General features: G+C 45.2%; 1 long non-coding RNA gene and 1 pseudogene across 8 annotated transcripts in view; one reads left to right on the plus strand and one right to left on the minus strand.

Moving 5' to 3' along the window:
- Nucleotides 1-237: 237 nt before the first annotated feature.
- Nucleotides 238-24,841, minus strand: part of LOC102161511 (chloride intracellular channel protein 5 pseudogene) — a 62,873-nt pseudogene continuing 38,269 nt past the window's right edge. The window contains exons 4-6 of one of the 6 annotated variants that reach the window (XR_014810228.1): nt 21,270-21,861; nt 14,048-14,166; nt 238-4,601 (exon numbers count right to left, since the gene is read on the minus strand). The product of XR_014810228.1 is annotated as a chloride intracellular channel protein 5 pseudogene, transcript variant X6 (transcript). Of the gene's footprint in view, nt 4,602-10,845; nt 14,167-17,715; nt 20,282-21,269; nt 22,274-24,841 lie in introns of those variants that run through there. The other 5 variants (XR_014810227.1, XR_014810229.1, XR_014810230.1 and 2 more) reach the window with 5 other exon arrangements.
- On the plus strand, nt 22,426-23,536 carry LOC146401565 (uncharacterized). Of its 2 annotated transcripts, none has more exons than XR_014810234.1 (2): nt 22,426-22,728; nt 23,293-23,536. It is a non-coding gene; the product is annotated as an uncharacterized LOC146401565 (long non-coding RNA). The 2 variants fall into 2 exon arrangements; XR_014810235.1 differs by having other exon boundaries at nt 22,428-22,728; nt 23,332-23,536.

Below are 24,841 nucleotides of genomic sequence, written 5' to 3' on the forward strand. Positions count from 1 at the left end.
GTGGTAGACCAACACAAAACCATGTGTTAGTGTGCTTTTACCAAAGAACAGAAAAAAATACAAATATATGTGCATAGAGCTTAATAAAGGTTTAATATGAATTGTTTTTCCTTTTATACCTACTTGCTCAATAGATTCAATTTAAGAAGGGTCATAATTGAACTCAAACTATACTTCATTCCAAATAACTGGTCCCTAACTGGCTGACTCTGGAATCCATTCAGCTTTGCCTTTTTCTTTTCTTTTCTTTTCTTTTTTTTTTTTAATTTTTTTGTCCAAACTGAGGCATGTGGAAGTTCCTGGGCCAGGGATCAAACCCACACCACAGCCACAGCAATGACAATGCCAAATTTTCTTAACTGATAGGCCAGCAAGGAACTCCCCACCACCTGTCTTTTAGTCCCTATCCCAACTCTGATTTTATCCTCCTGAGGGTTAGAAAGAGCTTTCAAAAGCAAGCAATTATATGTTTCAAAACCACAAAAAAGGGGGGGGGGGAGAGGTCATAAAAAGCCCAGTGATATCAGTCTAAGTATGCATCTATATTTTTTTTGTCTTTTTTTAGGGCCACATCCACAGCATATGGAGGTACCCAAGCTAGGGGTCGAATTGGAGATGTAGCCAATGGCCTACGTCACAGCCACAGCAACGCTAGATCTGAGCTGCCTTTGCAACCTACACCACAGCTCACGGCAACGCCAGGTCCTTAACCCACTGAGCGAGGCCAGGGATCGAACCTATGTCTTCATGGATGCTAGTTAGACTCGTTTCTGCTGAGCCACAACGGGAACTCCGTAAGTATGCATCTGTTAACTTCAATGTGAGTTAGGTTTGTGGTTGAAAATAAAAGGCCCATGAGTATTGCTAAATTGTGAAATTGGGGGTACTTGACTCCTCTGTACCTCCATTTCTCTAGTTTTAAAATTGTAATAATAGTAACAAATTCATCGATCTGTTGCAAAGATTAAGCGAGGTGCTCCATAAAACATGGCAGAGTGCCTGGCGCAGAGTAAGTTAACGTTAATTATTATTTGTGTTGACAAAAAAATCCTTGTGATTCCAACTATATGTCCTCTTCCAGAAAGTACCAAGAGCGCCGGAGCAGAAACAAAAGCATCGGGTTACTAGCTTCTTTATACAATGCGAGGGTTAGTCCAGGTGATTTGTGACATCCTATGATTCTGTTGTCTAGAAAGAGTAATCTTGTATTTCTTATTGCCTCATATCAGGAAGAACAATAAGCCAAAAAGAAAAAAAAAAAAAAGCTAAAATGGACTTCCCCTAAACTCTTATTTTTAAAAAATTAAATATTGCATTAATAAAACATGGCCATTCACCTTACTTAAATATTCTGAGTATTTTAAGCATTTCAATGGAAATACCAAAAAGACTGTATTTCTTCATCAAATGATTCTTATCTTTAAAATAAATAATAGCTGCTTTCTCCGAGTTGGACTTAACACTTTTTATCATACCTCCAAGTTTTGGGGGGGGGGGGGTGTTTGTTTTGGGAGTTTTTAAATTGTTCTAAACAAATACAATTTCCAGTCCTCAAGATAGAAAGGAAGGTGCAAGGACCACTTAAGAAATACACAGGTGGAGCTCCTGTCGGTGGTGGCTCAGTGGAAACGAATCTGACTAGTATCCATGAGGACCCAGGTTCGATCCCTGGCCTCACTCAGTGGATTAGGAATCCGGAGTTACCTTGAGCTGTAGTATAGGTCACATATGTGGCTCTGAGGCTGTGTTGCTGTGATGCTGTGGCAATGGTGTAGGCCAGCGGCTACAGCTCCAGTTTGACCCCTGGCCTGGGAACCTCCATATGCCTCGGGCGCAGCCCTAAAAAAAACACCAAAAAAAGACAGACAGGCAGGCAGACAGACAGGCAGACATAGGCCTTAGGAAGTACAGCACCCCTAGGTGTTCACCCAGGCTTTTTTCATCCCCTCACGTCCTCAATACAGACATGCCTCTGAAAACCCCTAGAGGGCGCTGTTTTCCTGCTTGTTACCCCCTCTGCCTTGTTTTCACAATTGGCAGATGGAAAGAAGAAACGGATACATCTAAGCAAAACTCAAGACTGTCCGCTCCCAAGGCGAACGAGAGTATGGAGTCTGAGTTTGCGAGCTGAAGATGCAGAAACCCAGAGAAGTGAGGTGCTTGGTCAAGTTCACTCTGCTACTCATTAGAAGCAAAGTCAAAGCTAGAACCCAGACCTCAGACCCAGACCTTCTCTGTTCCACCACCAGCCCATGTCAGTGGGCAAAACCCACTATCGGTCAAAGGGGAAGGCCGGAACACACACTTTGGGATGCTTTACAGTTACTTTTTAGTTTTTGCTTTCAAGGAACACGGTGGCTGAGTGACAAGCAGGGATATATTTAAAAGTGTATAATTCACAGGGGTTTTCTACCTTGACTCTCCCTAGCCCGCCCGCCCCTAAGTCACACCTGATGATCTTGCCTCATTAGCATCCACAGAGTTGGTTGCTGCTACTGAATGAGATGGTGATGATGAGACCATTGATGATGTGATGACGATGATGGCTTACGTTTATTAAGCTCCTTCTGCATGCCAGGTGCTTTACATACCTCTCTAGGACTTTACATAACTTTGGAAATTTCATGCTAAGATTCTAAATCCTTTTGCTTTCCTTATTGATATGAACTTTCAGGGCACGAAATGTCCTAGGGACTTGACCTATTTGGAGAACAGTTCTGGAGAACAGACCTATTCATCAGCTGGGAATCTAGAGTCCTTCCAGTGAACCTGAATGCGGATGTTTTGGGGAACAGGAAATTCTCTCATTTCACAGTCATCTATTTCTCTCATGGAGTTTGTCTTTTGGGGACCATAGAGTCACTGAGGGTATAAAAATGCATATTCAGCAGTTCCTAGGGTAACAATACAATGAATGAAAGCTACAGTCCAGGTTTTACCCTTTTGAAGCCAAAGAACGTGAGAGACCCTCAGCCGGAATTCAAAATGAATCTGGAAAAATCATTGGACAATGAAAAACAAATTCAAAACCCTCTCCTAAATCATCAAGGCTGTGGGAAAGTCATCCGCTGTGCTTGAGGACTTCGCTCTTGGGGTGCGCGGCCTCCCCAGAACCCCGATGGCACCTAGCACACTTTCCATAAATAAATCATTCTGAGTTCGCTGACCTGGAGCAGTGAGGAGCAGCTGCCCCCCCCACCCCCCGTAAAATGCCCTCTACATTTTTAATGCCACTCCCAAGACTGTGTCAAGTTTCCACAAAGTTTGCCAGAGTCATTAGCTGCCTCTTTTTAACAGGCCATTCCAAGAGGTCAGAAAATAAATTTGACGGCGTTTTTAAATTTTTTTTTTAAATCTCAATTCAATATACTCTTTATATTTTGAGAAAGATTGCCTTCTATAATTTTACCACCTGGCCTGACACACTGACATTTACTTTATTTATTTCATACAATAACAACCAGGTTATTGTTATTTTTCTCGCTTCTGTCCCTTCCTTCCACTCGCAGATGTGGGAAGCATGACTCACTCGAACTCTGACTCAGAGCAAGTGTGAGCTGACGAAACACTCACAGAGTGGGGGTCTCCAGGGGGCCCATTCTCCATGCTGCTGGGCACCAAGAAGCACTGACCTTCTGGCCAGTCTACCTCTCAATGTGGGCATCTTTCGTGTAAATTTACTTCATGCCGTTGGGCCCTTGATTCCCTGTTTATCAAACACAGTAACCTAAATCAAAAGCACTAAGCCAGATAAAATGTATGCCACTACTATTTCAAGCCAAAATAATTTTATTTTATTTTCTGAAAAAAAATATATCCAATTTTTGAAAATCTAGTAAGTAATCAATAAGTTGTAAGTAATCTAAACATTATAGAGCAATGGAAAGAAGAAAAAATGGCAAGTGCTTCTCAGATGGCTATGAAAATATAACCCCCGCTAACAATTCTCCTCTCTCTGTGTTCTACCCAAGCTGTTTTATTCTTTATATGTTGCAAAACTGAAACCACAATGTATTACCCCGGTGGTTTGTATCAAATTCCCACTCTCTTCCACGTCTTCTTTCTTATTAAATAGTATCCATAAAGTTTCTACCACGCCCTAATCATTGGAAGCCCTGAATAATTGTGCAATGAATAGAAATATGTGCCGTTATTACCTTCAACATAAATTTCAACAAACACCTTAACTGTGTATAGACAGGTAGACAGATACTTTGGGATGGCAGGTGGGAGTATGGCGTGGGGGACGGGTAGGGCTGAGAAGAAGATGCCAGAAATCCCCCTTCAGTTTTCTGATTTATCTTCTCTACAAGGACTTGGAGTAAACATCAGTTTTTGGTTTTGTTTGGGGGGGTGGTTTGGGGGGGCACTCCTGCTGCATCCCAGGCTAGTTCCCATGCTAATAAGTTCTCCTAGTTATCAGACACGGAAAAACTGCAAACAGAGCACTTAGTTCTGACCAACACCAAGTCAAACAGTAGTTCTCTCCTGCCATGAGTGTACTCAGTAGAGGAATATATCAGGAGTCTGGGATTAACAGATACACACTACTATACATAACATAGATACCCAACGAGGACTTCTCGGTATCTTGCAACAACCTATAATGAAAAGGAATATGAAAAAGAATAGATATGTATAATCACTTCATCATACATATTGTAAATCAACAAGATAACATTGTAAATGAACAATACTTCAATTTTTCAAAAGGGAATATACTCAAGAATGCAGCATAGGAGTTCCCATTGTGGCTCCGTGGTAATGAACCCAACTAGGAACCATGAGGATGCAGGTTTGACACCTGGCCTCGATCAGTGGGTTAAGGATCCGGCGTTGCCGAGAGCTGTGGTGTAGGTCGAAGACAAGGCTCGGATCCTGTGTTGCTGTGGTTGTGGTGTAGGCCAGTAGCTGTAGCTCCAATTCAGCCCTTAGCCTGGGAACTTTCATATTCTGCAGGTGCAACCCTAAAAAGCGAAAAAAAAAAAAAAGAATGCAGCATATACAATAATAAATTCACTACAAGATTTTAAGGGGACGTACCCCAAACAGACTTTATGTATTTGTAGCATATAAACCTGCAGTAGTTCTGTAACTAGTTGCATCTTTGCATCCCAGCTATCAATACTGAAAATCAAATATTGATCGACTGTTAGATCAATATTAGATTATCTTTCTCTTCACCCATTAAAAAAAAAAAAAGGATATTTACAAAGTCCTTGTCAAATAAGGAAGCAGCCAAAGTACAGGGAAAAAATATTGTAGATGTCTGTTAGGTACTTATTAAAACATGAAATTACTTTCCTGGATTTTTTTATATCTGTGGCATTTGACAGATTTTTAGAAGTTTCTAATTTGATTTCTGTTTTCACTGTAAATAAATTTCACTTCTATGTGGAATTTTATATTCGTAAACTTGGATCGATTAGTTGAGGGGGGCTCCCTGATCACAAGTTTCTGGCCCCAAGAAACTAGGCTCTGCCTTCGTCCCTTATCTAACCCCTGGTGTGGGAATATTTTCAAGCCCTGCCTCTTCTCCATCCTCTAACTCAATTTCTTTCTTTCTTTCTTTCTTTCTTTCTTTCTTTCTTTCTTTCTTTCTCTTTCTTTCTTTCTCTTTCTTTCTCTTTCTTTTATTTTTTGGTCTCACTTGTGGCATGTAGAAGTTCCTGAGGCAGGGATTGAACCTGTGCCACAGTAGCAGCCCAAGTCACTGGAGGGACAACACCAGATCCTTAACCTGCTGTGCCCCCAGGGAACTCCCATTCCCTCAATTTCCAGTGCTCCTTCTGCCTGCTCCCTGGCCTCTGTCCAGCTGACATCCCCTCCTCCCAGCCTCTTTGCCTCCCTGTTCCCAGTCTTGCCTTTGCTGCCTGCAGGGCTCCACCCAGCAGGCACCGCCACCCACACTCATCCCTAGCTCTGCGGCTCTAGTCCAGCCCCTGGAACCCATGCCCCAGTCAGGGTCTAGGACTTCCTCCTGGCCTGGTGGAGGGGACAGTCTGAGGGAGGTTAGCCATTGAGAACTTGGCAATTCAATCAGGAGCCAGTTGTCTCCAGGGTGAAGAGAGGGCAGAGAGCCCGAAACATCAGTTCAGTCTGTGGTGGCTTAAACATCAGAGTTCATGGTCCAGACCACGGTGACAGCAAGGAAAATGGACTCGTGTGTGTGTGTGTGTGTGTGTGTGTGTGTGTGTGTGTGTGTGTGTGTCTTTTTGTCTTTTGAGGGCCACACCCACAGCATATGGAGGTTCCCAGGCTAGGGGTCTAATCAGAGCTGTTGCTACCTGCCACAGCCACAGCCACAGCCACCCCAGATCCGAGCCGTGTCTGCAACCCACACCACAGCTCACGGCAACACCAGAGCTTAACCCACAGAGCGAGGCCAGGGATCGAACCCACAACCTCGTGGTTCCTAGTCAGATTCGTTTCCACTGTGCCACAACAGGAACTCCAGGGAAAATGGACTCTTCTTGGTCGGCAAATGATGCTTAAGGTCATACAAAACTTAACTTGAGAATTCAAATTTGTGAATTTAAAAACCAGAGTGGGCAGAGGCAAATTAGGAAAACAAAGGAGCTTGTTGTTTCAAAGCACTTTCCTAAAGCCTCCTGTATTAATAGCCCCCTGCAAGTCCTAGGGTAAGGTAGATCTGCTCACGCCAAGAGGCTGATTGTGTTAATGCTCTTTTGCCTTGCAAATGAAGGCTGAGAAGCATGGTTTAGGGGCTATTCCTTGGGACCGTCTTGTAAGAGTCACCTTAGACCATCTCATTCACAAGTGTATTTGTTATCCTCTCCCCTTCCTGGGACGACAGATGTTTTTGATCCTTTCAATAATGACGTTTTTAACCTATTCTCAAGCATAACATCTCCCTGGGAGTTGGGATAGCTGCCAGAAAGTGTGACAAAGGAACAAATGTTACAAGTGATCAGAATCATTTCTGCAGCAAAGTCCTACCCATGTCTCTACAAGAACTTAATCCTTCCTTCCTCCTCCTTCCCACCCCCTTCCTTCCTTCCCCTCTTCTTTCCTCTCTCTTTTCCTCTCTTCTTTTTTCACTTCTAGCAAGGAAGCTGGATAATATGGGAGAAACATAAGTGCCCAACTATTACACAGTCTTCAGAGAGAAGGGGTTTAAATGCACCCACAGATCAAGTAGAATAACATACTTTAAAACACAGGCTTTGGAAACCAACAGACCCAAGTATGAGACCCCGTTTCAATAGAGCATTCACGGAGTTCCTGTTGTGGCGCAGTGGTTAATGAATCCAACTAGGAATGATGAGGTTGTGGGTTCCATCCCTGGCCTTGCTCAGTGGGTTAAGGATCCGGCATTGCCCTGAGCTGTGGTGTAGGTCGCAGATGCGGCTCGGATCCTGCGTTGCTGTGGCTCTGGCGTAGGCTGGCGGCTATAGCTCTGATTAGACCCCTAGCCTGGGAACCTCCATATGCCATGGGAAGCAGCCCTAGAAAAAGGCAAAAAGACAGAAAAACAAAAAAACAAAACAAAAAAAAATAGAGCATTCACATCCAGGCAAGAGCCATCAAGCCGACTGTAAGAAGAAGCAGAATTCAGTCCAACACAGGACAAAACATGGGATAACACACTGGGTTGACGAAGTCATCTCGGGGGCAAAAATATAGATTTCATGCAGACTAAAATTTTTCTTTCTTAAAGTCATGGACTTGGAAAATAGACTTGTGGTTGCCAGGGGGGAGGGGAGGGAGTGGGATGGATTGGGAACTTGGGGTTAATAGATACAGACTATTACCTTTGGAATGGATAAGCAAGGAGATCCTGCTGTCTAGCACTGGGAACTATATCAAGTCACTTATGGATGGAGGATAATGTGAGAAAAAAGAATCTATACATGTATGTGTAACTGGATCACCATGCTGTTCAGTAGAACACTGGCAGAACACCGTAAACCAGCTATAATGACAAAAATAAAAATCATTATATAAAAACTAAAGTAAAATAAAATGGTCCTTTCTTTGTCATTTGTTAGTTTTTGATGTGCAGTAGAAATAGCCTCAGTCAGAAAGACTAGGTTTGAGACAGGAGATAAGTGAGCTCCAGGACAAACATTTACAACCAGCCACCTATCCATACCCCCCAGGTAGAAATAACAGCACGCACAAGGCCAATAACTGGTACTCATCTTCTGTGAACTGTTAAACAATGGTAATGACCGGATCAAAAGAGGGGCTGAGCTCTGATTGGACAGGAGCACAAAGAGGTCACGTACTCCCCATCCTCCAGGTCAGGGAGACCCCCAACTACACAGGTGCAGAGAGACCCCTCTGGGTCAGAAAGGGAGGGGGTGCCAGGCCATACTAAGTCTGGATAACCTTCCCGCCATGCTCTGCTTTGGAATCTATCTTGGCCAAAAGATGCTCACGCAGATCTGGGGAGGGCCCTAGATCTGGTCAGGTGGAACATAAAACATGATGATTGGCCAAAGGAAGACAATGACCCAGAAGAACTGTCCTATATAAGTAATTTAAATCACCTCTCCCGCATGCTCACATCTCCTTTGGGTGTGTATTACTGCTTTACTTCTGCCTTAGAGCAATAGATTATTCTCTGTGTGCTCTCCCACATGTTGTCCTGTGCTTCTAACAATAAACTTTGTACCTCTTTTTTACTGCCTTTGCTTCCTTGAAACATGCTTGCTTTCAACAGAGGCCAAGAATCAGGGCAATTCTACTTCTAGCCTCTAGCTGGTCCAGTGGCTTGGACTCCTGGCTTTCATCCAGGCTGTCCAGGTTCAATTCCTGAGCAGAGAGTTAAGATCCCCCTTCAAGACATCACGCACTGCTGCCTCTCCAAAATCAGGCTGTATTGATTCTACTGCATGAGATGTTTTGGTTTCTGTTTCCAAACTACTGGGAAATGCTGGGTTAAATAAGGTTCAAGGTTGCTTGATGGAGTTTCCTGCCCCTTTTACAGGCTAATGTGCACCGTGGGTTGGCAAGAGGAGGAAGTAGCAGGTCATGTTTCTTTTTTCTCTCTCTCTCTTTTTTTTTTTTTTTTGTCTTTTTGCCTTTTCTAGAGCCGCTTCCCGGGGCATATGGAGGTTCCCAGGCTAGGGGTCGAATCAGAGCTGTAGCCACCGGCCTACACCAGAGCCACAGCAATGCGGGATCTGAGCCGCGTCTGTGACCCACACCACAGCTCATGGCAATGCCGGATCCTTAACTCACTGAGCAAGACCAGGGATGGAACCCACAACCTCACGGTTCCTAGTCGGATTCGTTAACCACTACGCCACGACGGGAACTCCAGGTCATGTTTTCAAATGTCTTTAGCCATAGGGTCTGCTTTTTGGTGGAGCATGTCAAGGAAGCATGTTCTGTGGGATATACCTTCAGAAATAATCACCAGCCTTAGGAGATGGCACTCTAATTATTGCCCACACACACCCTCAGCAGCAAACCAATTTCTGAACCACAGGAACATCAGCAGGGTGTTTATTTAGGTGCCCATCGATCCGTCTCTATGTTTCTCTGGGCCCCTTACCACACCCCCATGCAGAGCCACCAAGCCGATCTGTTCTCCTAACTGTCCCTGCCTTGAGGGCAGAGAACCACTGGGTGGCACACCCCACCTGCACGCTGCTGAATGTCCTCCTCTGGTTCTGGGCTTTTTGCTTAAATTAAATTTTCCAACATAACTTTAAAAGATATTTTTTTAAGAAATGGAAACCAAGACAATATGCCACTTGTCGGTGAACTAAAACGTGGCTGCCCCGTAAGTAAACAGAGGATGTTGCAGCCATCAGGCCACCGAATTACAGCCACCCCTTCGGTGAGCCCTGAGGGAACCCAGGATTGAGACAAAATGCTTCAGCTGCAGATACACACACACACACACACACACACACACACACACACCCCTGGACAATGTACCGAGGAGGCTCAGGATGAGACAGCACAGGATACTGGCCCACAGAGCTGAGGTGCTCATCAAAGGAAAGATTTCAGTGAGCCTCGACTCTTGCATCTCCCCTTACAAAGAAAAGCACTAGGGAGTCCCCACCGTGGCTCAGTGGTTAATGAACTCGACTAGTATCCATGAGGATGTGGGTTCAATCCCTGGCCTCACTCAGTGGGTTAAGGATCTGACTCTGCTGTGTAGGTCGCAGATGCAGTCTGGATCCCAGGTTGCTGTGGCTGTGCATAGGCCGGTGGCTGCAGCTCCACCTGGGAACCTCCATATGCTGCAGGTGCAGCCCTAAAAAAGGAAAGAAAGAGAGAAAGAGAGAAAGAGAGAAAGAGAGAAAGAGAGAAAGAGAGAAAGAAAGAAAGAAAGAAAGAAAGAAAGAAAGAAAGAAAGAAAGAAAGAAAGAAAGAAAGAAAGAAAGAAAGAAAGAAAGAAAGAGAAAGAGAGAGAGGGAAGGAAGGAAGGAAAGAAAGAAAGAAAGGGAGAGGGGGGGAGGGAGGGAAAAGAAAAGCACTAAATTCCTTAACTTGAGAGATCTGGTTTTCTTTTATTAACAGTTATTCTTTGATGTTCCAACTACCTGGTCTTTGTTATAAAAACCCCTATTTATGCTGGCTCCCCACCCTCCCCCTTTAAGTAATCTCTCAGAAATATCTGAGATGCTCTGTCCTGGGCTCAAGTCCTCAGTTTTGTCTGCTGAATAAAACACAACTCTCAACTTTTTAGATCGTGCATTTTTGCAGTTGACATGTCCAAACACAGAATACACTTGGCATCCCCAAGATGTTCAACCACATCATTTCATCACGGCTCCTAACAGGAGAGAATACCCACTCATTGCTGAGATTGAATCTTTCCATTTTAGGGCTGTGTTGCTGAAAGATGCCAAACCAATTTGCCACTCTGTAAACCTTAGAAATTAAAACATTCATAGACATATGGGCCTTGCAAATACAAGGATGGTCTTGCAATACTAAATAAACATTGTTGCTGGGGAGATGGGTGTTTTCTCTTCTACTTCTTTGCCATCAAAGGAACATGGGCACTGAGGCACTTTGGCACAGGTGGACACAAACGTATTTTAGGCAGAATGGACTCTACCAGCAGGTGGAGTTTCTATGGTGCCCTTGACATTTACAATTTCTTCAGCTTGTGTCTATATACACCTCGAAGTATTCTAAAGATAACCAGAAAGAAGAAATAAGAAGAGTAACAGCCTCCCCAAATCATATATAGGTAAATAAAACTTAAAAGTGTACATATATATATATAATAAAAGTGTTTATATGTATGTGTGTATGTATATATGTGTGTGTGAAATAAAATTAATATTTTATGGCAAAACCAATAAATATAAACATAAAATTCTTCTCTGGAGTTTCCGTTGTTGCTCACTGGTCATGAACCCAACTAGTATCCATGAGGTTGCGGGTTCAATCCCTGGCCTCACTCAGTGGGTTAAGGATCCGGCATTGCCATGAGTTGTGGTGTAGGTCACAGAGGTGGTTCCCATCCTGCTGTGGCTGTGGCTGTGGCACAGACTGGTGGCTACAGCTCCGATTGGACCCCTAGCCTGGGAACGTCTATGTGCCATGGGTACGGCCCTAAAAAGAAAAAAAATTGTTTTCTCTGCCCTTTGGGCTTCCTTCTTCCCCATTGTGCATCCTGTATCTCCATTAAGCATGGATCAAACCTGCCCCATCGGTAGGAAATCCTGTTCAAGGTAAAGAGTAACATCCTCCCAGTATCAAGGAGACGACCTTCAGGACACTATTCCTTCTTGATCAGGCCACATGACTCGCTATGGGGATGCTTCGATCTGGATTGTGTCAACTGTCAGTCTTTTGCTGTCCAACTCTCTGTCTCAATAAACTTATATAACTGTGCCTTGACTTCCAACAGGCAGAAGAGTTCTCAGAGCTTTCTGAGGTGCTCTTCCTGGGTTATAACCCTCAAATTGGGCTCCAGTAAAAATTTCCATTTCTTTCTTAAATTGACTGATTTTTCATCAACAATATATCAAATGTATAATCTCCTCCTTAAGGAATCTTTGAAGTAAGGGGTAGAATTTCTAAACATGGAAAACACCAACTGCAACACAATTTCCATCTCAGCCAAGAACACCAGCCTCTCTCTGAACTCCTAGGGTGCCTCCCTGAACAGCACAGCCTTTTGTTTTTGTTTTAATTTTTAGTTTGGGGGTTTTTTCGAGTGTCACACCTGCGGCATGTGGAAGTTCCCAGGCTAGGGGTCTAATCGGAACTATACCACAGCCGCAGCAACATGGGATCCTAAACCCACCGAGCAAGACAAGGTTTCAAACCTGCATCCTCATGGATACTAGCTGGGTTCATTTCTGCTGAGCCACAACTGAAACTCCCAAGACTATTCCATTTGATATGTTTATGCTGTAATTTCAGCACAATCTCAGTACAGTCTGTGGGCACAAACCTGTCAAGAATATTTCAGGCACAAGGGTTCTACATAGAGTTTGGGAACTACGGAAGGTACCAGTGTTGAAATAAGGCTCTTGACCGTAGAACTTCTTGGCACCTTTCACTGGCAAATATGTACTGCAAAGCTCTACGAGAGGGTGTGGATGGAGTATTTCCCAATTATTTGATTGCAAGAGTTTCTTTTCTTTTCCAAGGAAATCTCACCTTGCTCGTGTCTCATGAAATACACTGTGGAAAACACCGAATTTATTCACTGGCATTATACGAGCTCAGGGACTGATACAGCAGACATTGACAATGTTTGTTAAATGCTTGTGCAAAAAGAGGTTGAGGAGATGGTTCTAAACACCACCTCGGAGTTCTCGTCGTGGCGCAGTGGTTAACAAACCCGACTGGGAACCATGAGGTTGTGGGTTCAATCCCTGGCCTCACTCAGTGGGTTAAGGATCCGGCATTGCCGTGAGCTCTGGTGTGGGTCGCAGACGCAGCTAAGATCCTGCGTTGCTGTGGCTGTGGCATAGGCCCGTGGCTACAGCTCTGATTAGCCCCCTAGCCTGGGAACCTCCATAAGCCATGGGAGCGGCTCAAGAAAAGGCAAAAAAAAGACAAATAAATAAATAAATACCACCTCCATCCCACCCAGGTTACAGATGTACTTCCTGGCCATGATGCCAAAGTGCAGAGTGAGTATAGCAGAAAGAACACCCAGGTGAATTCAGACGAGTGTAACTACTGGGTGCCTTTAGGCAAATGAGCTTCCTGAGCCCCAATTTCCATATATGTGATAGGGGGATAATATCTACTCCTCCTACTTGGTGAGGCAGTTGTGGGTATCAAAAGATAAGAGGTTTGAGACAATGTTTTATGAAATAGAAAACACTAAACAAATTTAAGGAATAGCTCTCATTGTGGTGAAATCCAGTTACTGTGTCAGGGGAGTCAAGAGTTTGCACATTCTCTACACATACATGGCTGGTCCCTCCTCATCCCACATTTAGAGTCTGGGGTCACGGGGGCGAGGGAGTGCGCTTAGGAAAAGAGGAGGAAAAGCCTCATCACTTCTATGTCAGCACCCAGAGCTAAATCAGGACTTAATCCTCACTTTGCTGGTGAAGACCTTCAGGTCTTGAGAGAAACAGACTCAAGGATCTTTAGATCCAGAGAGGATCATGCCTGTGGCCTGAGGAAGGGATCGAACCCACACCCCAGCCGTGACCCAGGGCACTGCAGTAAGGATGTCAGATCCTTAACCTGCTGCACCACAACGGAACTCCCTGTGGGTGTCGTTTGATCCAACTTGCTTGTTTTATTTATTTATCCTTTTTTTACGGCCACACCTGCCATGGCATATAGAAGTTCCCAGGCCAGGGACTGAATCCAAGCTGCAGACTTTTAACCCATCCTTTTAACCCACCGCACAGGTAGGAGATCCAACCGGCACCCCCACAGGGACCTGAGCTACAGCAGTCAGATTCTTAACCTCTTGCCCCACAGGGGGAACTCCAACTTGCTTGTTTTCAATGCATAGAAACTGTGGCCCAGCAAGGTTAAATAATTTGCCTCCCATCATGCTGAGATAATGGTGGCGCAGTGCTAGCAAGTTCAACATAACTTAACCCGACAAACATTTACAAACATTTACCTAGTGAGCCTCTAGTGCAGGCTTGCCGCTGCCCTGGGGCTCAGGGACACAGAAGCAGGAGTCTGGTTTCCACCCTGAAGGAGCTCATAGGTGCTCAGAGGAGAGAGTAACAGCAAACACTAGAACAGAGGTGAAAATTAAAGACTGAATGTTGGAGTTCCTACTGTGGCTCATTGGGTATGAACCCAGCTAGTATCCATGAGGATGCGGGTTTGATCCCTGGCCTCACTCAGTGGGTTAAGCATCTGGCATTGCCATGAGCTTGGTGTAGGTCACAGACGCAGTTCGGATCCCGGGTTGTGGTGCCTGTGGCAGTTGCAGCTCTGATTCAGTCCCTAGCCTGGGAACTTCTATATGCCACAGGCACAGCCCAATAAATAAGACAATAAATAAAAATAATAAAAATAAAAAATAATCTCACAAGACTAAAGAAAATGAGACAGGGTCACCAATGGGAAAGGGATTTAGACAAACTTCTGGAGGAGAGAAGGCAGCTAGGAGCACAGTGACCAATGCCAGAGGACAGAGAAAACTATAGCCTGGAATAAATCTCAAGGGCACTGCAGAGCGGGTGGGGGCCACATGTCTTTCAAACCTTTTTTGACCACACAGTATCTTGCCTAATCTCTTGGTTCTTTCTGGAGACCCAAGAAGTAGAAATGAAGAATAAGTAATTCTTATTCAGAGGACCATCTCTCTTCCCCAGCTTCCCCTTCAGTCACCTCCCAAACAGACTGTGACCCAGACAGCATCTAAAGACTAAGGCTGCATGCACGCCTGCACGCAGTGGGGAATGGCGACGACTCTGACCCCCCATCTCAGTGATTGACTGAGGCCATGTCCCTTTTTCCCGTTAAAAACTTTCATGGCTGAGCAGAATCTTCAGAGATGTTTTGGGGGAAACGTTGAGTCCACCATCCCTCCAGATTTTGCCAGCATTCTGATTAAAAGCAACTTTCTGCCAACATTTATCTCTCTTTCAAGTGTTGATTTAAAAATTTTTTTTTAATTTTTATTCATTGTTTTAAATCTTTTTATGACAGTTGATTTACAAGGCTCCGTCAATTTAGTGAGCTGCAGTTTCTGAGTTTGGTAACATGGTCTAGTGTATAACTGAGGGGTTCCACTTAGACGAGCCCTGAGGCTGGTGAGTCATAATTGAAACAGCCTTCAATCCCACCCAGAAAATCCACTTTAATCGTTGAGGTCTGCATTAGTGACTTCAGGGGACATCCCGTCTGATGATGTGTTGGGAGACTCGAGGCAATGCTTTATCACGGTCTGGGCTGCTTCTGTCAGCAGATTATCTCCCCAGGGTCCGGGGAGCTGGGGTTTTATACTGGGGCTATTTTTAGCTGTCCGCAGTGGCTGCTGGGACCTATTGCCTCAGGAGGGGCTGCCGGGAACTGCACCCAGGGGAGAGGCATTCCATTCTGTAATCTTGGCCTGAAGAGCCCTCTAATGAGATTTGAGGATTTACAGCCTCTGAGATTTGGATGCCTCCTGAACCACAAGATCAGGTAGCTGTGCTGTGGACTCGAGGAGTCAACAAGAAACTGTCTACAGCTATTTTCAGTCAGCGGAGCAATAGTCCCGGTTCAAAACCTTTTGCTGAGACAAAGGGGACTGTTTTGCTTTGGGATGGATGGATGCTTGGAAAGTCTTGGCTGGGGGCAGGTCTGAGGAAGATGCCCCCCCATGTTGATTTTTAACAGGGTCTGTGCCCCAAACCACATCTTTCCTTACCAGCCAAACAAGGCACTGATCAGCATTCAGGAAAGCAACTCGAAAGGTCTGGTTGGGAGATGCTGAGCTAGGTATTTAATTTGTCAGTGTTTCCACCTCCTTCTCTACTCCAGGATATCAAGGGCAAGAATGGCTGTAAAACCCATCACTGTCATATCATCTTCCCAAAGCACAGTCCTGACCTTGCAACTTCCTAGTTTAAAACCTTCAGATACTCCCTGTTGCTGACAAAATATCCTCTAAAAAGTCTTAGCTGTCATTCCAGGCCTTTTGTAATTCAGGAAAACCCTGAGGTTTAATTTTGGTTCGTTCATGCCTCCACCTTCAGCACCCATCTCATGCTCCATCCAAACTATACCATCCAATGTTCCCAATGAAGGTATTTTCCACCTCCATGTCTGTGATGGGCTGAATGCTTGTGTCCTCCCCAAATCCATAGGTTGAAGCTCTCAGTTCCAATGTAGGTATATTTAGTGATATACCTCAAAGTAAGGAAATAACCTTCAAGGAAGTAATTAAGGTTAAGTGAGGTCATAAGGATGGGACCGTGATCTGATAGGATTAGTGTCCTTATAAGAAGAGACACCTGAGAGCTCTCTCTCCTCCTATGAGGACACACTGAGAAGGCTGCCATCTGCAAGGGGAGAAGAGAGCAATCATCAGCCCTACCATGCCTGCACCTTGACCTTAGATTTCTAGCCTCAAGACATAAATGTCTTTTGTTAAACCTCCCAGGCTATGGTGTTTTGTTACACAGCCCAAGCTGACTGATACAATGTCTGTGCACCTTAACACTACCACTTTCTCTATTTCCATGGACAAAATCCTTCAAAGAAATGCTTCCCTTTTTGTGAAATTGTCACTGGTCTTCTTGGTAATATCTTCCTCTTAGTAACATCTTCTCCTTCTAAATTCCCAAAGAAATTTTTCAGCACTTTTCCTTTGAAAAATTTCACTTTTTGACTTAGTAATAGTAACTTGTAAATATGAAATCTTCTCTACTGAGCTGAAGGTCCATTCAGGCAGGGGCTATGTCCTGTTCATCTTTGCACCTCCTTTAAATATCTCACACAGCATCCTTGACATGTTAAAAATGACAGCTGCCCTTTATTGAATGCCTGCTCTGTGCATGTCTGAAATGCTTTCTGGGTCTAGTTGGAATCCTCGCTATCACCTCACAAGGAAGCTACTGTTATCCTCACTTAAAAACTTGTGGAACCTACTGTATAATTCTACTGAATGAGGTAGCGAATTCATACGAGGGGTTTAAAATTCATAGGAAATCTTATAAATGCTATGATGGGGTCACAATAAGATGTGAATGGGAGCCCAATTAGAAGGCAAGGTTTGGAAATTCTATTCTTCCTTCATCTCAAACTGTAAAACCACTGAGAGCTTGTGCAAACCAGAGCTCCCCTCACCCCCATTACATAATCCCATGAAAGGTTAAATAAATTGTGTGAGATGCATAGCTAATAAGAGACAGGACCAGGATGTGAATCACTCAGTCTAGCTCCAGGGTGTCTGTCTGCTATAAGCCACTATGCTAGACTGCCTCCCAGTGACCTAGGACTGAGAAGGATGACGTGATTGCTGAGGTCTGATATCTCCTCCTTGGTCCCATTTGACACCTGTGTGTCCACATTTCCTTCAGAGTTCAAGGTCTGCCTTCTCCATGAAGCCCTTCCTGATAAATCCAGTCCTCTTCCATTTCTGATGCCGTCGGTGCTTATCTGATACCGTGCATCAGTATTCTGGCAACTGATTCCCTCTCAACTCTCGTATTAATTTCTAAATACTTCACAGTGGGTGTTAATCCTTCCTCCTGAGCAGGACAGAGCCTCAAAGAAAAGGACCCCAGCCTGGCGTGCTCTTCTATCTCTCACAGCATCTGCACACCAAATGCAGAGGACAAGTTCAGTAGACTTATCGGCCTGTTTACTGGAGATGGATTCAAGGGATACATAGGAAGGAAAAGGCAATTGACCTGTTCCTCATGAGCTCGTGTCTCCAGCTATGTTTGCTATGGAATAAGAACTCATCACAACCTAACCGAGCAGGACCCTGGGAGGCCTCCCCAGAGCAGACCCCCACTCCTGTCCTCCACTTGCCTTTTTATCCATAGAAAAACTTTAGTCAAAGAACCAATTTAATCAGGGAAGTAAAAAATAAATAAATACAGAGAAAAAAGGAAAACAGAAATAATAATTCAGCCACTCAACAAAGTCAAGGACCTTAAGTTCTTCAAAGACTAGAGATAATATTCTGAGCCATGTCCTTGGAGCTGTCTGGCAAGTGCTGAAGCCCCACTAGGTGGAAGAAGTCAACTGTATGCTGCCCACAAGCACACAGACCCAGGACCAGTTGAGGTTGATGATGCTGAGTCCCAGTGACCTCACCGCCCAACCATCAGAAAAACGTCCACAAGCTGATCACGACCTGCCCCTCAAACACTGCAAGACTCCTCACTACACCCTCAAACCTTGAGGCACTAGTCTGCTGTGATCTCCTCTTTGCCTGGCAATTAAAGCTTCTTTTTCTGTTTTCTCCAACTCTGCCCCTGCGTTTCTATTTGGCATTGGTGTACAGAGGCAGCTGAGCTTCTGGCAACAAATCCACAAAAGAATTGCTCAACCTTTACCCTCATACTTTGTATGTAACAAGCCCTCTTCTCCTACCCAGATAACCCACCCTGCTTTAACATGGCGAGTTATTTTGACTGAGGGGAAAGGACCTTGATCTTCATGTCTGGGATCCAGGCGTGATGCTACATTTGGCCCAAGTGGCTGGTGGGGCAGCATCTTCAAACCCCAAAGTAACTGCAGTTTTGTTTTGTTTTGTTTTGTTTTGTCTTTTTGCTATTTCTTTGGGCCGCTCCCACGGCATATGGAGGTTCCCAGGCTAGGGGTTGAATCGGAGCTGTAGCCACCGGCCTACGCCAGAGCCACAGCAACGCGGGATCCAAGCTGCATCTGCAACCTACACCACAGCTCACGGCAACGCCGGATTGTTAACCCACTGAGCAAGGGCAGGGACCGAACCCGAAACCTCATGGTTCCTAGTCGGATTCATTAACCACTGCGCCACGACGGGAACTCCTGCAGTTTTGATGAATAACAGTTGCCACAGAGAGAGACCCTCCATGGGCCTGGGCATGGCCAATGGATATTGACAGCTTTGCTGCCATTAACAAGGTCTGATTACGGATTGTAGATGTCTCCCTAAACAGCTGTCATTTTAAACCAATTGATTCATATGAACTTGTTGCACAGATACTATTTATCAATGAGAAAAATCTTAGTGGTGATTTCTTGACTTTGTGGGCATGACTACTCTTGTCTCACCAGATCCAGTCACCCAACCTTTTGTTTTTAGACAAGGGAATAAAGATCCAGAGAGGGGCTGTGACCACATAGCGGACGGGTCTTCATGCCACATCTGAACCCAGGTCATCGTACAATAGCGCTGTCCTATAGACCCATCTAGGATGCTAGAAATGTCCCCTTCCAATACAGCAGCCCATAGCCACATATGGCTGTTAGGCACTTGAAATGTGGATAGCATGACCGGAGAACTGAATTTCCAATATTTTTTCATTTAATTTAAAGTGAAATAGCCACACAGGGCTAATGCCTAGTGTTTTGAATAGCACAGCTCTAGAAAAAACCAAGCCAGTGTATAGAGGGCTGCTATTGCAAATATAAAAACTATCTGCCACGTGCTTTCCTTTCTTGCTACCGCAGGAGAACAGGACAAAAATATGTTTCTGTAGAGGAGAAAAAATGCAGTTGTGCTCCCATTAACAAAAGGCTCTCATGTCAGTTATTCATTACCATGTACATATTTACCATGCAATTGTTAATCACTGAAACCTCAGAACATTAGTGGTTTCCTAAACAATGCATCCTCCTTGTTTATATCAGCTGTTGCCATGTTAGCAGCAAGTCTGGGCAATAATGGGAGGCCGATAGCTTCGGACAGACCTGACACTTCCACAGGCCCACAGGCTCATTAAAGGATGCAGACGACTCTGCTTATAAAGCAAAAAATAGGGCATGGCTTAAGGCTCGGGTTTCTAATCTTTGTCCTCATGAGATTACACAAAACACTTGATTTCAGGCTAAAATTCATGCTCCATTCACAGGGAGCATCAGCTCATATTTTGAAGGGAGTGGTATCTGGGAACAGAGCTGCCAGACAATACGTTTTCCTATGTACATAATACAATTTATACACAAATCCATTCTGGACACTTTGGGCCTGAGTAGCTTTAAAATAGGATACCCCCTTGCTTGTGGTGAAGTTCACTTTTCCTAGGGTTTTCCAAGCAAACCCATGGAACTCTGGAAAGTTGAGAGGTAAAAAGATGGAAGCTGGTGTTACGTTTTGACCTATGTTGGTGAATGAAACTGGGACATCTGTTTTCCTGTCTCCTCATTAATCAGAACGGAAGGTGCCAAATAAAGACGATGCAAAAGACAACATAATCTTAAAAGAAAACAGAAAATAAGGAAGGTCAGCAAGCAGACTTTGCCTGAAGGCCAACGTATTTGCTATAGTCATTTCCCTCAATATCACTTTAATATCATTATCATCAGACTTTAGACCTCGGGCACTTCATGACTACATTCCAAACTGCGATGCAAACATGACTTTAAGGGGCCAATATGTGGAAAGAAAGGAGAAGCACCTCAAGAGAAATAGGGATCTTAAAGTCAATTTTGACAACCTCCACTTCTGGTTAGGATGGATTAAAAGGAAACGGGTTGACACTTAACAACTAGAAGATTGCTATAAACAATAAGTAAAGCAGACAAACCACATGAAGTGATGGTTTTCAGACACTGGGGACAGGTAACACAGAACCCAAAAAGAGGCTGGTGAGTTCTCGGATTTGAGGAGACAACAGAGTTTTGTGTTTTAGAAGGTCGAGGCAGAACACAAAACGAAATACTAGAAAGGTTAGAGCTGCAGAAAGAGAGAGAGAGTTAGATAGATAGATGCAATCCATATTTTGCACCTTATGGAAAATTACCTTAAAATGGATCATGGAACTAAACATAAAGCCTAAAGCTGGAGTTCCCGTCGTGGCTCAGTGGTTAATGAATCCGACTAGGAACCATGAGTTTGTGGGTTCGATCCCTGGCCTCGCTCATTGCGTTAACGATCCGGCGTTGCCATGAGCTGTGGTGTAGGTCACAGACGCAGCTCTGGATCCTGCGTTGCTGTGGCTCTGGCGTAGGTCAGCAGCTATAGCTCCGATTCCACCCCTAGCCTGGGAACCTCCATAGGCCTCGGGGGCGGCCCAAGAAATGGCAAAAAAGACAAAAAAAAAAAAAAGTAAAAAATAAATAAACAAACAAACGAGAGTCCGGAGAAGGACTCATTGTCTTGGACACGGTCTCCCTCCCCCAGAATCCTGATTGGCAGCCCCACCCCAGCTGATGTTCCTTCTCCCAGCGTTGACACCACTCACCTTCTCCTAGTTCTGCACTGGATTTGGCTTCCGTGTCTATTGACAGATTGATTGGTCCGTTATACTGAGGCCGAAACACAAAGGCAGGCCCAGGAACAAGGACGTGCTGAATTAGCTATGGTGACACTGTTTCCCCAGGCTGTTCTTCATACTGTTTAATGCCAACCACCGTGGGAATCAAGTCTTTGGACCCAAACATCCCTTCTGAGCCCAGCGAATAAAATGGAACAGAGTGTTGGCTTCCTGCCCAACTTCAGGGGGGTGCTAGGCACATGCCAGGCGGTCTCATGAATACCTCAGAACTAAAGAGATGAAGGTGCAAACAGGCCACGGACTTCTCATAGACCCCTTTGCATTTGGTGGGAAATGTGGATCCCAGCAGTGGCGGTCTTGGTCTGGAGGTTTCCATGCTTCAGCTCATTTCTACTGACGGAGGCTGGAGTGGGTCAAAGCATTCCTCCTTCCCCAAAGCTATGGGCCAACAGACTTGTCATGTGACCTTATTTGTGGGGTCTTTGTAGTTGCAATTAAACGAAGGCGCTTGAGATGAGATGGTCCTGGATTAGGATGGGCTCTAAACCCACTGACAAGCCTTGATGAGACAAGAGAAGAGAAAACAGATTCAAGAGTTCCTGTCGTGGCCCGGCAGAAATGAATCTGACTGGTATCCGTGAGGATGCAGGTTCGATCCCTGGCCTTGCTCAGTGGGTTAAGGATCTGGCATTGCCATGAGCTGTGGTGTATTCTGCGTCTGCCAACTTCCCCTGACCCTGATATCTCACCCTAATTCCTTCTGGGCTGTGAGACAGCACATAGCTGGCATAAGATTAACTATAAGAATTGGGCTGAAAAGGACGGAACAGCAGGACATGCATCAACTGAGAGAACAAAGTGTCGACCTTGGCAAGCCGGGTCAGTGCAAACAGGCACGCTGTTCGCTGTTCGAGTAGACACATGTTGCTTCTCGAGATGTGATGCATAGACAGCTGTGACCGGTCTTCCTCCTGCCATATAGATAACAATCATATGCCTAAAGGTTAACGTTAAAAAATAACTTGTCACGTGACTGGAGGCATTATACCCCAAAACCTTTTCCCCCTACTCACATTTTTAAAATACCAATGAGCACAATAAAAGCGGTGAGGCACTGACATCTGGGGCTCTTGACCCATGAGGGCTTGAGTCCCCTGGTCCTGCTTTGTTGATCTGCACCTTGTCTCTGTGTCTTTTATTCTGTCTTCACTTTCTTGCAGCTTTGCAGTGCCCATCTTTCACACCCTGCTCACTGAGCTGGTCTCGGCAGTGTGGTTCACAGATGCAGCTTGGATCCTGCGTTGCTGTGGCTGTGGCGTAGGCTGGCAGCTACAGCTCCGATTGGATCCCTAGCCTGGGAACTTCACAGAGACACAGTGGATGATGGACGAAAGCAGAGATGGGAGTGATGCAGCCACAAGCCGAGGTATGCCCGGAGCCCCCAGAAGCTGGAAAAGGTGGGAAGGATTCCTCCAGAGCTGTCAGAGGGAATGTGACAGTGCCAATGCCTTGACTTCAGACTTCTGGTCTCTAGAACTGAGAGAGTCAGTTCCTCTTGTGTTAAGCCACCAAGTTTATGGTCATTTGTTATAGTAGCTCTATGCAACTAATTAAGACAGAGGGCTTGGAGCACCAGTCTCATTACAGCCACAGGCCACCAGGACAAGCCTTCCTCCTCCTGCATTGCCCCAGGGATCCCTAGGAGTAACTTATTCCCTCCTTCCTCCCTTAATTCAGTCATCCTTTAAGTAGCCATGGACTGGGTATATGCGAATAGACAAAAGGCAGAACCACTTTCTGAGAGAGAGAGAGAGAGGGAGCTCTGCGAGACCGCAAGACACAGAGAGAGAATTAAAACATTAAGTGTTACGGGCTGAATTGTATCTCCTCAAAATTCATACATTGAGTCCTAATCCTAGTATCTCATAATGTGACTGTGTTGGGAGCTAGCGTCTTCGACGAGGTAATTAAGTTAAGATGCGATCATTAGGGTGGTCTCCAAATTCAATATGACTCGTGTCCTTACAAGAAGAGGAAATGAGGACACAGACATATGCAGAGGAAGGACCACGTGGGGACAATGGAGGAAGATGGCAGCTGCGAGCCGAGAGGAGAGGCTTTTGAAGAGACCAACCCTGTCGACACCTTGATTCTAGCCTGCTAGCCTCCAGAAGGATTCTGGAGACTTCTAGCCCCCAGAGTGACGAGAAAATAAATTTCTGTGTGCTTTGTACCACCCAGGCTGTGGCACTTTGTTATGGCAGCCCTTGCTGGCAGGTTGGTACATTGAGGTAAGACCCAGCCCAGCCCTGACTGCAGGGGCCAGGGAAGGCTTCTGGAAGAAAGGGTCTGAAAGGACAGTAGGTTATGCCAGGAAGGGAGAGCATTGAAAGGGAACAGCTTGAGCAAAGGCTCAGAGTCATGAAAAGGCCGAGGGTCCGAGTCAGCATTTTTCAAGGCAAAGGGCGAGTTGGGGTAGCAGAGGTGAGGTCTTGGCTAAGAGCCCGATGAGGCGTGAAGATGTCTTCATCCATTCCCTCATGCCTGCCTTTTCCTGGGGGCAGCGGGGAGCCCCTGCCTGGCCAGAAACAGGGAATGGTAGGATCAGGTTCCATTCTGGTGATGCTATGGGGCTTCCTAGGAGAAAGATGAGTCTAGAGGCAGAGCGACCCGTTGAATGAATACATGTGGCCAAGATGACCATGGCCAGTAGTGGCCGGAATGGAGAGAAGAGAACAAATGTGAAACAGACTGGCCAGCTGGGAAGTAAAGAAATGGAAATCTAAATAAATGACTCCAAAGTTTTGGTTTGTACAGTTGGTAATATTGCCCACCAAGGTGGTGGGACGAGGTGGGGAGGAGTTGACATTACATTTGTAGCCCCATAAGGAAAAAGTATCCAAAATTTCCTTTGGAAAACAGGGTAGGTTCTAATTTCCCATACTTATTTCAGAATGTCACATCACCTTTTCAGAGCTGACCTAATCTCCCATAATCATTTGGGCAATGCGTCTTTATGACTCCTCTTGTGAGGGTTTCTTCCCATGGTTTCTTGAGATGTTAGAAGGCTTAGAGCAAGCAGCTGACTCCACAGAAAAGACTGGAGTCAGGTGGGTGGCTCTGAGCACATTCTTCTTTCTCCTACGTTGACACACGAGGTGCAATGACCCAGGTCGGGAGACAGAGTGCATCTCAGAGATAGGCAACAGCAAAGTTCATGGACCCTCCAGAGATCAGCTTCCACAAGAAAGTTTGCCTAGGGTTTCAGAATGTTCCTGAACCTCCTGTAGCACATTCATGGACATTCAGCCAGGCTAAGAATACCAACATGGAGGGAAGTGCCCTGGGTGGTGGTGGTGGGAGTTGGGGGTGGGTGGTCAAAGCCCTGGATTTGCTACTAATATGCTGTCAGGCTTGGGTGAGTTCCTTGACTCCTCTTGTTTTCGACCATTTGTCATAGTGCTGGGATTCTGTTCCTTTTTGATTGATGGTATTGACTCAGAGCAAACTAGAAACTCACACAGGCACCTAGAAAAGGA

The sequence above is a fragment of the Sus scrofa genome, chromosome 7 (assembly GCF_054392235.1).
Source record: "Sus scrofa isolate SSC_HxYL_T2T_F1_AM1 chromosome 7, Sscrofa_HxYL_maternal_Yorkshire_Landrace_v2.0, whole genome shotgun sequence".
In the NCBI taxonomy this organism is placed as follows: Eukaryota; Metazoa; Chordata; class Mammalia; order Artiodactyla; family Suidae; genus Sus; species Sus scrofa.